Raw genomic sequence first — 13,860 nt, 5'->3', positions numbered from 1 at the left:
GAAGTTACAAGTGCAATGTTCAGAACAAATAAGACAGGATGGAGGCTGACATGTCAGATCTCCCATTTTTAAAGGGGTCAAATCAGCCACAGAGGATTATTAGGGGGGGTGGCTGTGCATAGGAGGAGATATTAATCCTCAATATTCGCTTTGTTTACACGATCATCTTTCCCCTTCCTGAATGCTATTTGCTGCACAAATCAGTTTCTAATAGGGCTGAACTACACATTGCACTGGATCTTCTGAAGTGGCTATTTTACTCTTAAAAAAACCCCAAATGATTCCTGATTTCTTGGATCTCACCTAATCTTTCTTTGCCTGTTTGGCTTTGCATAACACTTCAACTGGGAAAAACAATGCACTGGGGATGAAAACTTCTGCATGCCCACAACCATTATCTGAATCCACTGTGACACACAGCCCTCCTCTGCTTTTTAAAATAAAAAAAACCCATGATCAAGGATCGTCAATCAATGTCATTACATTAGTTAGTTTGGCCCTAAAGCAGCTCTATCATATTTATTTGGAAACAAGTTCCACTGAACTCAGCAAAACTTGCTTCTGAGTAAATGTGGCTAATGCTATCCTTAGCTAACATCGCTGTTGTTGCTACAGATGAAGGCTACTATGCAGCTATAGTTAAGCTCCTTTACGTCTCAGTGACTCTACAAATTTCATCCTCTCAGGACTACAGGATAGAAACCTAATTTGTGGTTCCTCTGTAAATTACTTACATATGGAGCAAATTTAGATGGGGACTTACCAGCCTGAAGTCAGTATTTTTAAAATGTATGGTTTTACCCTATGAACCCAAAGTTGGTAGGGTCACTAGGATTGAATAAAATTGCTTTGGGGGCTGGCGAGCTCCAATTTATAGACTACCTATTGGCCATCTCAGATTTAACAGATTAAATGTCACTATTTCAAAACCTGGATTCTACTAGTTTACCAAGTGCAATAGTTCCCCTGGCAGTGCTCACGCTAATGGGAGAAGAGGGTTCTGGGACTTGAGGTTTCCTTGAAGCCTTTGATTAAGTATTGTAGGCAAAAAGCCTTGCAGCTCCCACCTGACTGGTCCCCAGGGTTCATTCAATTGACCTTCTACTCAAGCAAACTCAACAGGCAATCTGCGCTGCTCATATTTGCACAGTACAATCATATGCAGAGTTACTCTAGTCTAATGCCATTGAAAGCAGTGGATTTAAAATAACTGAATCGGATTACACTGTCGCTTTCCCTTTTCCATACCATCGTCAGCCCTTTTAGCAGGCATAAGGATGACTAGAATGAAATGTATTCAGATGGAGCACCCATGAGCATAAAGTACCAGCATATGGCCAACAGTGATGCATAACTACAGAAATTTTCATAACTGGGTAAAACATCACTGTATTGGGGGAAAGAGCCTATGTGCAGCATAGACATCTTATACACAGACAACAAGCCTTCTCACTGCTCTCAAGTATCAAACTCATGTAGGAGAGAATGATAGGGAGAGGCCATAGCTCAGTGCTGAACATCTGTAATTCCAGATTTAATCCACAGTATCTCCTATTAAAAGGATGTTCTAGTGAGTGGTGTGTATGACCATTCTGTGCCAGAGATCTTAAAGAACCACTTCTATTCAGAACAAACTATACTGACCTTGACAGACCAATGATCCAACTCAGTATGAAGCAACTTTATTGTGTTCATGTGATAACTATGGTTTTGGATCAATCTCTTCCATGGATTTTAGGCTTGTTCTCAGTTTCCAGAATCCAGGAAAGCTGTATCTTTTTTTATGTGCACATGAATTACTATGAACTTAAAGTAACATTTTAAAAATGTATGGACAATTTTACCCATTCTCATTTACCCTGCAGGCATAAAATGGAGGAGGGGAGAGTGCTGTAAGCTGCTTTGTGCCCCCCTGGGGACAAAAAATAGGGTATATTTGAAGTAAATTATTTTTTAAAATCTTCAGCTTTCTTTCTTTTGTTTACCATAGCATCCTGCCTTACTTCAGATCACTCAGGGTGATGCAGATATTCTGTGTTATATTTATAGTACTTATGACTGTGCAGAAAACATACAATATAGTTTTGACCATTCTTCCCCTTGCATCTGTTGTTAGAACCAGCCAGTCAGAATGGACTTGGGGATTAGCAGAATCGACTCCCTGCCCTAATGTAAAATTGTATTTCCTTCTTTCAATTTTTAATACGAGTGGTTTCAGCTCCCCTGCTCTTTGTTATGTCTAAAAGAAAATGGCCTTCTTTATTGGACTATAACATTCATAGCCAAACAGAAGCAATGAGTGGGGTTACAGGAAGCCATTTGGCTGAGAGTTTAGTTAAGGGGAATTTTTAAAAAGAGCAATAACTACACAAACGTAGAAGATGAAGAAAGGGACATACATTGTAGGCACATTGCAGCTGCCACTCCTGATACATTTCCATCTCTTTTCAACTGTTGTTGACTTAGACAGAGGCAAGGGCTGAGCTCCCCAAGCTTGCCTGTCAGAGTTCTCATTGCTTTTTCTTGCCCTAACTCAGCTTCCAATTTGGCCAATCGATAAGCGATTATTTGGATATTGATCTGAGCCTCTCCTTTAGTGCCTCTAGCTGCTTTATTTGCTGTTCCCTTGAGGAGAGGAGGGGCTGGAAAAATGCACAAGAAAGAGAGAAATGTCTTAATTGAAAGGATGCAGCACTCACCAGAAAACAAATGCCTAGAGCAATTGAAACAAGGAGTCCTGTAAGATATTAAATACTAACATATTGCATGTCTTCCCAGATTTCACAGGTAATAATAGGGGCAGCTTTACTCTCTTTTTTTCTCTTTCTTGTGGGAAGGGTTCTGATTTTGATAGAATATTGCCAACAAAGAATGGGTGGATTCTTTCCACTCCCACCTTTTCTTGCTCTGTGCTGCATTAAATTCTTCTGTAATTCTAGTTTCCACCTTATTCTCCCTGTACTTTACCTATAAACAAATGTGTATCAGTAAAACATGGCAAAAAAGCAATCTCAATATGATTGTGTCTGTGAATAAATTAAGTTCTTTTTGTGCCATGTTTCGCTGGTGCAGATGGGAATTGTGTTTTAATTTTAAATAGCCACAAAAAGAAACTTGATGCAACCATACAGTCATATTAAGATTGCTTTACTGTAATATTTTATCAGTATATACATGTCAGTAACAGAGAAAGAGAAAAGGTGTATATCTAAGCAATGGTGTGATTAAACAATTTTACACTCTATACTTAGTGGTCTTATGCTCCTCCCCCTTTAAACAGTAACATATACTTCAACTCTGAAGTACAGGATGAATATTTAACAACTCATCATTTCTGAAGGCAGCATATGTGATGTAATCTGATTCTATGCATATTTACTAACTCTGCTCAATAGGACTAGAGGTTAGATGGCCATTTGATAGCAGCCAGATGGCCATCTGACAGTGATAAAGATCCTGTGAATTTGGGGTAGGTATTTGTGAGTTAATTAATTAATTAATTAAGAGCCCCATGGTGCAGAGTGGTAAAGCTGCAGTACTGCAGTCAGAACTCTCTGCTCACAACCTGAGTCCGATCCCAGCGGAAGCTGGTTCAGGTAGCCGGCTCCAGGTTGACTCAGCCTTCCATTCTTCCAAGGTCGTCAAAATGAGTACCCAGCTTGCTGGGGGGGAAGTGTTGATGACTGGGGAAGGCAATGGCAAACCACCCCATAAAAAATCTGCCGTGAAAACGTGAAAGCAACGTCACCCCAGAGTCAAAAACAACTGGTGCTTGCACAAGAGACTACCTTTACCTTTTTTCTTTTATTTGTGGGTTTCCTGCATTGTGCAGGGGGCTGGACTAGATGACTCTGGAGGTCCCTTCCAACTCTTATGATTCTATGACTTCTCAGCTGCAGCCTGTGTTTGAGCTCACCTGTGAGCTGGAGCCCCAGATTCCCATCTAAAAATCTAGGCATGATTGTGACACTAAACATAGAAACTGAATGCTGAACATAACCTGTACATTCCCTAAAAAACTGAAAATAAAAAAAACAACAACTATGAAGGATTCCTAACATTTATTTTATAAGACTAGATAATTCAGAACTTCACAATTCAGGGGAGAAACTGAGATATGAACATACTTTTTCATAATAAAACTAGGTATTTTTTTCCTGGTGAGACTTCATTTTCGCCTTTGCAAGTATGAACTGATTCAGAATTTTAGCATGAAATTGGATCTGAATACCAGAGACACTGCATGAGTGTCTTCTTATGGATTAAAAAAGAAAAGGGTGCATTTTTGAGTCTTGAATTCTAAATGGGCAGCAGAATTGCATACCTGCTCCTTGAATTTAATATCATGGATTGAAGGATTCCATAAAGATATAGGACCTTTTGATACTTGTTAAAAGGAGCTTCAGACCAAGCTGTCACATTAAAGTGAAGCTCAGGAGAAAAGTACTATTCTATCCTAGCTGTTTAAAGTATTAAGAGGCACATGTAGGGATTTAGGCATTTTAAATGGGAAAAAAATAAGAAATATGGAACAAGGATAATCAGTATATATATTTCATTATTGTAAAAGGCAAAACAGAAGACTTTGGTATTCACAGAGATCAACAAGTGCTCAACACATTATGGGTTGGCCTAAAGCAGTGGTATTCATTCTGCTCATGGAGAGCCACATTCATAATTACCATCAACTTAAAGACCAATATGACTACTGTGCTCTCATTGTGCCCCCATCAAAGGCACATAGACAATACATGGCTGTTTTCAAAGCTTTTTTTCTGGGGGAACATGGCGGAATGGAGTTCCAAAACCTCTTCAGGGAAACAAAATTCTCAAAAAATGGGGGAGGGCGCTGGAGGAGCATGACAGTCTTTGATCCAACAATGTTTGTTAAAACACAGTTGCTTCAAAGTCATCATTTAGCGTTAGGCACTAAAAGCAACTCCCCAAAAAGAACTGAGGAAACTGGTGACATGTCTAAAGTTTGGAAACTGCTTTAAAGTAGAGTGCAGGAATATAATATTGTTTCAAAGAATCCTGTGTGTTTCTCCTTCATTTCCCTCCTGAGAGTTCCAGCACCTCTTGTTCCAGAAAAAAAGCCCTGGCTGTTTTATCAGTGGGAGTTAACTGTTGGTTAGAGGTGGGCACGAACTTCATGATGAGTCAAAATTAGGGTTGCCATCTGCCAGGTTGGAGCAGGGGATACCCGATTTTGCAGGCTCCTGCCTGCTGCTGGCCATCCGACTGGCAAGGGATGGCCACCACCCAGTCACCACCCAGCATGATGTCTTTAGCATGGAAGTGACAGCCCTATAAGAGATGGAAGAGCCAGAATTCCCAGTTCCCTTTAATCATTCTAGTTGCCCTTTTCTGGACTTTCTCCAATGCTATAGTATCCTTTTTGAGGTGCGGCGACCAGAACTGCACACAGTACTCCAAATGAGACTGCACCATCGATTTATACGGGGGCATTATGATACTGGCTGATTTGTTTTCAGTTCCCTTCCTAATCATTCCCAGCATGGCGTTGGCCTTTTTTATTGCAAACGCACACTGTCTTTACATTTTCAGTGAGTTATCTACCATGACCCCAAGATCTCTCTCTTGGTCAGTCTCTGCCAGTTTACACCCCATCAACTTGTATTTGTAGCTGGGATTCTTGGCCCCAATGTGCATTACTTTGCACTTGGCCACATTGAACCGCATCTGCCACGTTGACGCCCACTCACCCAGCCTCAACAGATCCCTTTGGAGTTCCTCACAATCCTCTCTGGTTCTCACCACCCTGAACAATTTAGTGTCATCCGCAAACTTGGCCACTTCACTGCTCACTCTCAACTCTAAATCATTTATGAACAAGTTAAAGAGCATGGGATCCAATACCAAGCCCTGCGGCACCCCACTGCTTACCGTCCTCCACTGCGAAGACTGCCCATTTATACTCACTCTCTGCTTCCTATTACTCAGCCAGTTTTTGATCCACAAGAGGACCTGTCCTTTTACTCCATGACTCTCAAGCTTTCTAAGGAGCCTTTGATGAGGAACTTTATCAAAAGCTTTCTGGAAGTCAAGGAAAACAACATCTATCGGGTCTCCTTTGTCGACATGTTTGTTCACCCCCTCAAAGAAATGTAACAGGCTAGTGAGGCAAGATCTTCCCTTACAGAATCCATGCTGAGTCTTCCTCAATAACCCGTGTTCATCAATGTGCCTACTCATTCTGTCCTTGATAATGGTTTCTACCAACTTTCCCGGTATTGAAGTCAGACTGACTGGCCTGTAATTTCCCAGATCTCCTCTGGAACCCTTTTTAAAGATGGGGGTGACATTTGCTACCTTCCAGTCCTCAGGAACGGAGGCAGATTTCAATGAAAGATTACAGATTTTTGTTAGAAGATCCACAAGTTCAACTAACTTGCATGCATCAATGGGCTCTTGAATCTTTCCCCTCAAGGGGAATTGTTGTTAATATGAGAAGAATAGGATTAAAGACTCTGTTGCCTAACTATTGCCAAGCTGCTGGATTTTGAGACCATCTGAGGGGCTCAAATGGGAAACCCCTTGTGGCCAAACTGAACCTCTGAGTCACCAGTGGCCTATCCTTAATGTACAGCTTTAATGTGACTAAGGGGCCATGGCTCAGTGTTAGAGACCTCTGCTTTGCACGCTGGAAGTCTCAGGTTCAAACCTCTCCACTTAAACAGTAGAAGGAGAAAAACTTCCATCTGGAGAGTTGCTACCAGTCAGCATACATAATATTGACCATGACAGCCTAATGGTCAGACTAAGAGTAAAGTACCTTTGTGAGTCTGAGGCTAGCTGAAGAGCAAAAGACAACCAAAAAGAAACTTTCAACGTGATTGCATATTTTGATGGTGCAGAATGTGGAGGTCTGGCAGCCTTGCTTTCAACACTGTTTCTACAATGATGCTTTCAGGTGAGCTGTGCCAGATCTGCAACAGAAAATGTGAGGCAAATAGGGAAACATAGTATCCAGTTGACACTCTGAGGCTCTTGGCCTCCATTTAACCTAATCTGCTTTCCCAGAGGGGAGTATGATGTTGCACTGATGTGCAATATATAAAGAGCTCCGTGAGCCTGGCATTTTACCCTTCCCTTTATTTCCCAGTTGCTCCGTAATGATTTTTCTCCCTCAAGGGCAAGAAGATCCTTCCCACTCTTGTCTGGTGTCTCTGAACTCTTTTGGTACAGAACCCTTCAGTCTGAAATCTTTCAAGGAAGAATGTGAAAAACTAAAACGAAGGAAAAAATAAGCCTGGATTTGTTTTGTGTGTGTTTTCTGTTTTGTTTTCATTCTAGGCACCTTATTTCCCATAGAATGTGAACCCATTGCTTAGGGCTGGATTGAAATACACCATTTCTGATGTGCTGGAAAGAACAAGGCAGAATGTGGATGCGTGCAAGTTGCAACTCCTGAGAGCTAGAGCCAGAAAAATTGCTGAACTTTTCTCAGAATACAAACCTATTCCAAACAAACGCCTGTATCTAAATATGTATACTGGAAAGGGGGAAGGTACACAGTTTTTCCTAAGTTTATCTACATTTGGGCAACAATCTCCAGCCCTTGCAAAGATCATTCCTATGCTCATGGGACTCAGTAAGAAGAAGAAAAAGGTAAAATTACCTTCTTCTCTCTCAGTGAAGTTGTGACACAGGTGGAGCCATGTCTTAGTCTCCTTGAAGTGCTCCAGCCCATATGGCTATTTCTTCATGTGGGTCTTGTGGAGCCCGCAATAATCTTCCCAGGCAATGGAAGAGGCTGCAGGAATGGAGAAGAATGTAGAAAAACCAGGGTTCATGCAGGCATGGTTGGGTATAGACTAGACTGGGTCCCCAGCCTCCTTCTACATATGGGCACCTTTGAAATTCTGACATAAGGTTGTGGGCACAACCACAAAATGGCTGCAATAGGAGGCAGAGCTAACCACAAAGTTTCAGGGAGTGAAGCTATGCATAACTAGACTACTTCCAGACTAGACTACTGTAACTTACTCTATGCTGGCTTACCCTTGAGACTGATCTGGAAACTGCAGCGGGTGCAGAATGTGGCAGCTCACTGCACCACCTTTACGGGTGGGCATTTGGCCAGCGCTCCTCAGTCTGCACTGGTTGCCCATTGAGTACTGGATCCACTTCAAGGTTTTAGTTTTAACACTTAAAGCCTTACGCGGCCTGGGACCAACATACCTTCGGGATCGTCTCCTTCCATATATGCCCAGGAGGTCATTACATTCTGCCTCCCAATATCTGTTGGCCATCCCCGCTCCAAGAGATGCCTGCTTTGCCTCAACTAGGGCCAGAGCTTTTTCAGTCCTGTCCCCAACCTGGTGGAATCAGCTCCCTACAGAGATCTGGGCCCTACCTGGCTTAATAGCCTTCTGTAGGGCCTGTAAAATGGAGCTTTTAGTTGAGGCTGCGGGCGTCTATTCTTGATCTGGTTGACCTCCCCTATTGGCACTGTCACCTGTGCTTCAAAATGGACTAATATCTGCCATCTCTATGAGATATGATGTGAGATGGCCATGCTGGGCAATATGTGATGATGGTAAAGTTTTCTGAGTGCTGCTGAGTTGTCTGTTGATAAAATGTTTTTATTGTATATTATTGTTTTATCATATGTTGTACTCCGCCCTGAGCCCTATGGGGAATGGGCAGAATAGAAATATACTATATAATAATAATAATAACAATAATAACAATAATAATAATAATAATAATAATAATAATAATAATAATAATAATAATAATTTCAACATTTCAGGCAGAAGCTCTGCTTAACAGAACACCTTTTTAAATGAACACATTGTTTAAAAATATTTTCTTGCTTACACACAGTTTACCTTCAGTTTCACAGTGAAGATGCTTGTGGAAGTTGCTGTGGAAGCAATGTTTTTTTAAAAATATGCACAGTCAATCAGATCTCTGATGGCCAATCAGAAGCCCTGCTGGAAACAGCCCCACCCACCATTTAAAAATACTTGTTATGTGACAGGACAGTTGTTGATGGACACTATGATAACCATGGATACTGGGGACCCCTGGACAAGAAGCTGTAATGAGTGAACACTCTTTCTGATGGCTCAGAAGGCTGTCCCAAGGAGAGGAACAGGATTAAATCATTTCCTCTTCCCTCCATGAAGCCCCCTTGTAGAAAAGGGAAGGGGAGTTAATTCTACCTAGTTCCTCCTCCTCCCAACTCATATGGGGAAGGAAACACATGAAAATCCTGCCCACATTGCACTGGCAGATGGATATAGTTTAGTTTAATTTAGTTTATTGAATTTATACGCCTCCCTCCCCGCTGAGGCAGGCTCAGGGTGGCTTACAACAATAGTCATAGCAATAAGTGAATGAACTTATTAGTGCGTCATCATAATAAAATCAATTGTGAAATTAGCTGCTAATATTTTAAAACTAGGGTTTTGGATTTGGAATGAACAAACTAATTGATGACTTTCTAGAGTTCAGGACATGTACTTAAATTAACTTATTATATTTAGCGCAAGCAAAAAAAAAAATTCTAGTTTAACAGAGCAAGCGCAGAGCAGGTGATGCTGGGCATGCGGTCCCCTAAAATAACTACAATATCAGTGAAAAGAGGAACTCAGTGCAGTCTCACTCTCCCCTTCTGAACAGCTGTCTGAATAACTTTTAACTGTTTTGAAGATGCACACATCCTTCGTTGTTGAATTGGAGAAGTATACACCATGCGCAGCACCATACAGCTAAGGAACCATGTGGAAGCTGCTTCAATGTACATCATCCACTTAGCTGGACTGGGACATAATTGTGTGTGATCATTCATCAGAATGGTCCAAACCTATAAACTCTAATAATTCATCTGAAGGCATTGACAGACTCATAAATAATGATTTGAAAGCCTTACTAATTGCTTAAGAAAATTTATTCTCCCGTCACAATGAGTTTCATTTAACTATGGCCGTTTTCGCACTCACGTTTTACTGGCGCCTCGACCATCCTGACGCCGGCGAATCTGCATGGATTTCGCACCAGAAGCTCCGGCGCTCCCAGAAGCGCCGGCTACTTCCGTCGCTAAGCCAGCGCAAACGGAAATCGCAAAGATGCAGGAAAACGTTTGCGCTGGCTTAGCGACGGAAAGCGCCGGCGCTTCTGGGAGTGCCGGCGCTTCTGTTGCGAAATCCATGCAGATTCGCCGGCGTCAGGAGGGTCGTGGCGCCAGTAAAACGTGAGTGCAAAAACACCCTATGTGAAATCTACTCTCTCTCTTGGAACTCTGTGCCTGTTGAAAACGCATATCCTGAAAGGATTTAGTAAAAATGGTAAAACCCAATGAGCCTTAAAATATGTGCTGCTATATTACTAGTAAGTTTCATTCATGAACAACGCCCCCCCCCCCTATTTTGTGATGGACAGAGATGAGATGGGGAAGTTCCATGGCTCAGGGACCAGCATCTGCTTTGTATGCAGAAGGTCCCAGGTTCAATCTAAATAAGAATAGACCATACCAACCTTGATAGACTAATGATCTGACTCTGACTCAGTATAAGGCAGTTCCCTGTGTGTTTGTGCAAGTTCATGTATGAAATTCTGACATGTTCTTAGTCAGTTTGCAAGAGATCTTAGCTGTGATCCAGTGCAACAAGGAATTCTGATGAACATCAGGAGATCCACCTGAATTGATGCATCCTCTTTATCCAGTGTCAGAGCATGCAGTAGTTACACCAAAACATTCTAAAATGAATACGACTGATCACAGCTCACTTGAAGCTCTTTAAGATACTTTTGTACAATGGAGCTGCTGGGCTGGGGTGCTTTGCCACAGTCTAATTTTTATTGAAATCAACAGCAAAAATCCCACTGAGTTGTAGTCTCAGGTATCCTTCACAAGAATGATATTGAAAGGCAAAAGGCCACCTATCTGTCTACAATGGCCAGCCATGTTTCCCTGTCTGTAATCTTGAGTAATAAAAGAAATGTACATCCAATCACACTGGATTCATTTCTGGGTGGTGGGTGGGATTTATGTTATCTGTTGGATGAATTAATGGGGCAATGCAGTTGATTGTTGGAGCTAAATCTCTATTCAGACATGAAGTTCATTGGATTAATCAATCATTATCTCTCAGCCTAATTTATCTTGCAAGGCTATTGGGAAGATAAAATGGGAGAGGAGAAGGAGCCTGATCTCTTTAAATGAAGGGTGGGAACTGAGACTAGTCTGATGCTCCTCTTGCTAATTCTAGAATGATGAAACCTCATACCCAAAGAGAACTTTTTTCATCTTCCATTAAGAATGGAGAAGTCCCCATGATAGGGTTTTGTTTCTCTTTGTTGAATCTCTCAAAAATGTGTTTGGGTTACCAATGTCTAACGCACCAAAAAAGAAAAGAACGCCCCCCCACACCTTTATAGAAAAAGAGTGTTATGGTTCTAAATTGTAGCCTTAGGAAAAGGAAAGTATGTCTTTTTAGTATGTTCCTTTCCTTTGCCTGATGGAGTGTGGAATTGCCATTGACAAGAATACATAATACCCATTTAACTGCTGTAGGTTTGCAGGATATTTTGGCAGTAAGCTATTAGTTTGATGTGTGGTATTCTATCCCAAACCAGTAAAGGGCAGCACTAACCAAGTGTTTCAAGCAATGAAAAATGGCTAATTAGTTTTCCAGGTTTTAAATAATGGAAACAGTTATAGTTTCACTGGATAAGCAATTAAATTAGTAGACAGAGCAATATTATTTCCAAATATCCCAGTTGGAGCATGTTTGAACACTCTTTAAGCATGAGGATGTTTGAGCTACAAATTAGCATCCCTTAGTTACTCAGAACTTTGATAAAGATCATCATTTTGGCTCCTATTTTATCTGGTCACTCTAATTACTTTATGAGCTCTCTTCCAAGTGTACCTCATTTGGAATAAAACAACAGCCATCTTTTTCTTGAGCATACTAAATAAATTCAATAGAATTATTACTATTCACAGTATTAATTTCTGTATCAGTTGTGTACAAATGGTGCATAATGTGAGATGCACTGTGCAAAGCTAAGCAGAGTCACCCTCTGCTAAAGTAATTTAAATCAGTGGGCTTAGAAGGATGTAAATCTATTTAGGATTGTGGTCTGAAGCTAGTAAACTCTGCTCCTCAGACCAGTGTATGTATTTGATAAGAATTACAGCACGCATGTAGCCCCAGTTTAGTTCCAAAGCCCACTGTCATTTTCTGAGCCTTTTGGCTGTGAAACAGCCATAACCACAAGCAGAAAGCAGCTTCTTTGGATGGGACAGCCTACCTGATCTCCTGCTTGGTTAGACATGCTTGGAAAAACTACTTTGTTCATCTCATAAGGACTTGATTTCTAATTCACCTTAGAATGGTAGCATCAGAGCTTCTTTTGTAGAAAAAGCCCAGCAGAAACTCATTTGCATATTATGCCACACCTCCTGACACCAAGCCAGCTGGAACTGTGTTCCTGTGCATTCCTCCTAAAAAAAAAAAAGCCCTGGGTAGCGTTTTTCTGATTTAGAATATATGCCCAAAATGTATGTATGTGGTAGTTAGGGGGCTGTTTCTGTCTTAGATTTTTGTTAGTCTTTTTAGATTGATAAACCTTGAGCTGTGCTATGTGAGGGAACTGTAAGATTTTTTAAATGTATAAGTTGCATGAATGCTGCACCAAGAACAGCAGCAATAAAAATGGCTCATGGCAGTGTACAGTGGGTTCCCAGGTGATCTCCCTGACATTAACAAGATCCAGACCTGCTTAGATTTAGCAAGGTTTCTTTATCACATGCCCTCTTGTCATCATTCTAATAATCTCTCTATGTATTCCTAAAGAATAATCACACAGGGCATAAAACACAGAATAAGGGATCCCTTTCAAAAGTTGATTTTGTACTTTTGCCTGTATGAACTAATAGCATAAGAACTAACCTCTTACTTGCCTGGGAACATCTCAGGCAAAGTATACAGCATGTGTATGTTTATTTGTGTTACATATACACATCTCTTTCTCTAACTCATTTAGGGTACTCCCACCATTTTATGCTCATTATGACCATGTAAGAAAAGTCGGACTGAGAGAACGTGACCGATCCAAGCTCTTCCACTGAGTTTCATGGCTGAGTCATTTGAGCCATGCCTCTCCATCATGTTGACCACTATACCACATTGCTGTATTGATGTATGTGCATATGTGCACTGTCAGCTTCTGGAATATTACACTATAAGAAAATAGTCTGAGCCTGGCAAAATTCCACCTTCTGTGAAACAGACATTCTGCTGATCATCCTCTTCTTCAGACCATTAAGTGTTTCTCTGAGGGTGGGGGGAGTAAAGAAATGGCCTTTCTGCAATTCTTTTAAAAAAAATCAAACAGGTGTATTCAGGGGTCCTTTTGTAGAAATATAGGTGGTAGAGCACATTAGCATAACTCATTAGCATATTCCCCTCTCTCCTAATCCAGGGATTGTTATGCAGCTGCACCTACTATTCAATGGACAAGGTATGTGGGGAGGAGGACAGAGAACCCTCAGAAAGGTTCAGGAGCTGTGCTCCTGTGAACTCCCGCTGAGTCTGAGGCCTGGGTGTATGTATTTGGGGCTTTTTTTGTAGCAGGGACTCCTTTGTATATTAGGCCTGATGTAGTCAATCCTCCAAGAGCTTACAGTAAGCCCTGTAATAAGAGCCCTGTAAGATCTTGGAGTATTGGCTACATCAGGGCTGTGTGGCCTAATATGCAAAGGAGCTCCTACTACAAAAACAGCCTTGTATGTATTAATCAGACAGAATCATCAGGATTCCTAGTATGTACATTCAATAAAAAAGGCCAATGGGAATATAGTTTTTTTTTAAGTGATGG

Source organism: Heteronotia binoei, chromosome 2, assembly GCF_032191835.1.
Source record: "Heteronotia binoei isolate CCM8104 ecotype False Entrance Well chromosome 2, APGP_CSIRO_Hbin_v1, whole genome shotgun sequence".
NCBI lineage: Eukaryota > Metazoa > Chordata > Lepidosauria > Squamata > Gekkonidae > Heteronotia > Heteronotia binoei.
Note: the sequence above shows the minus strand (reverse complement) of the source record.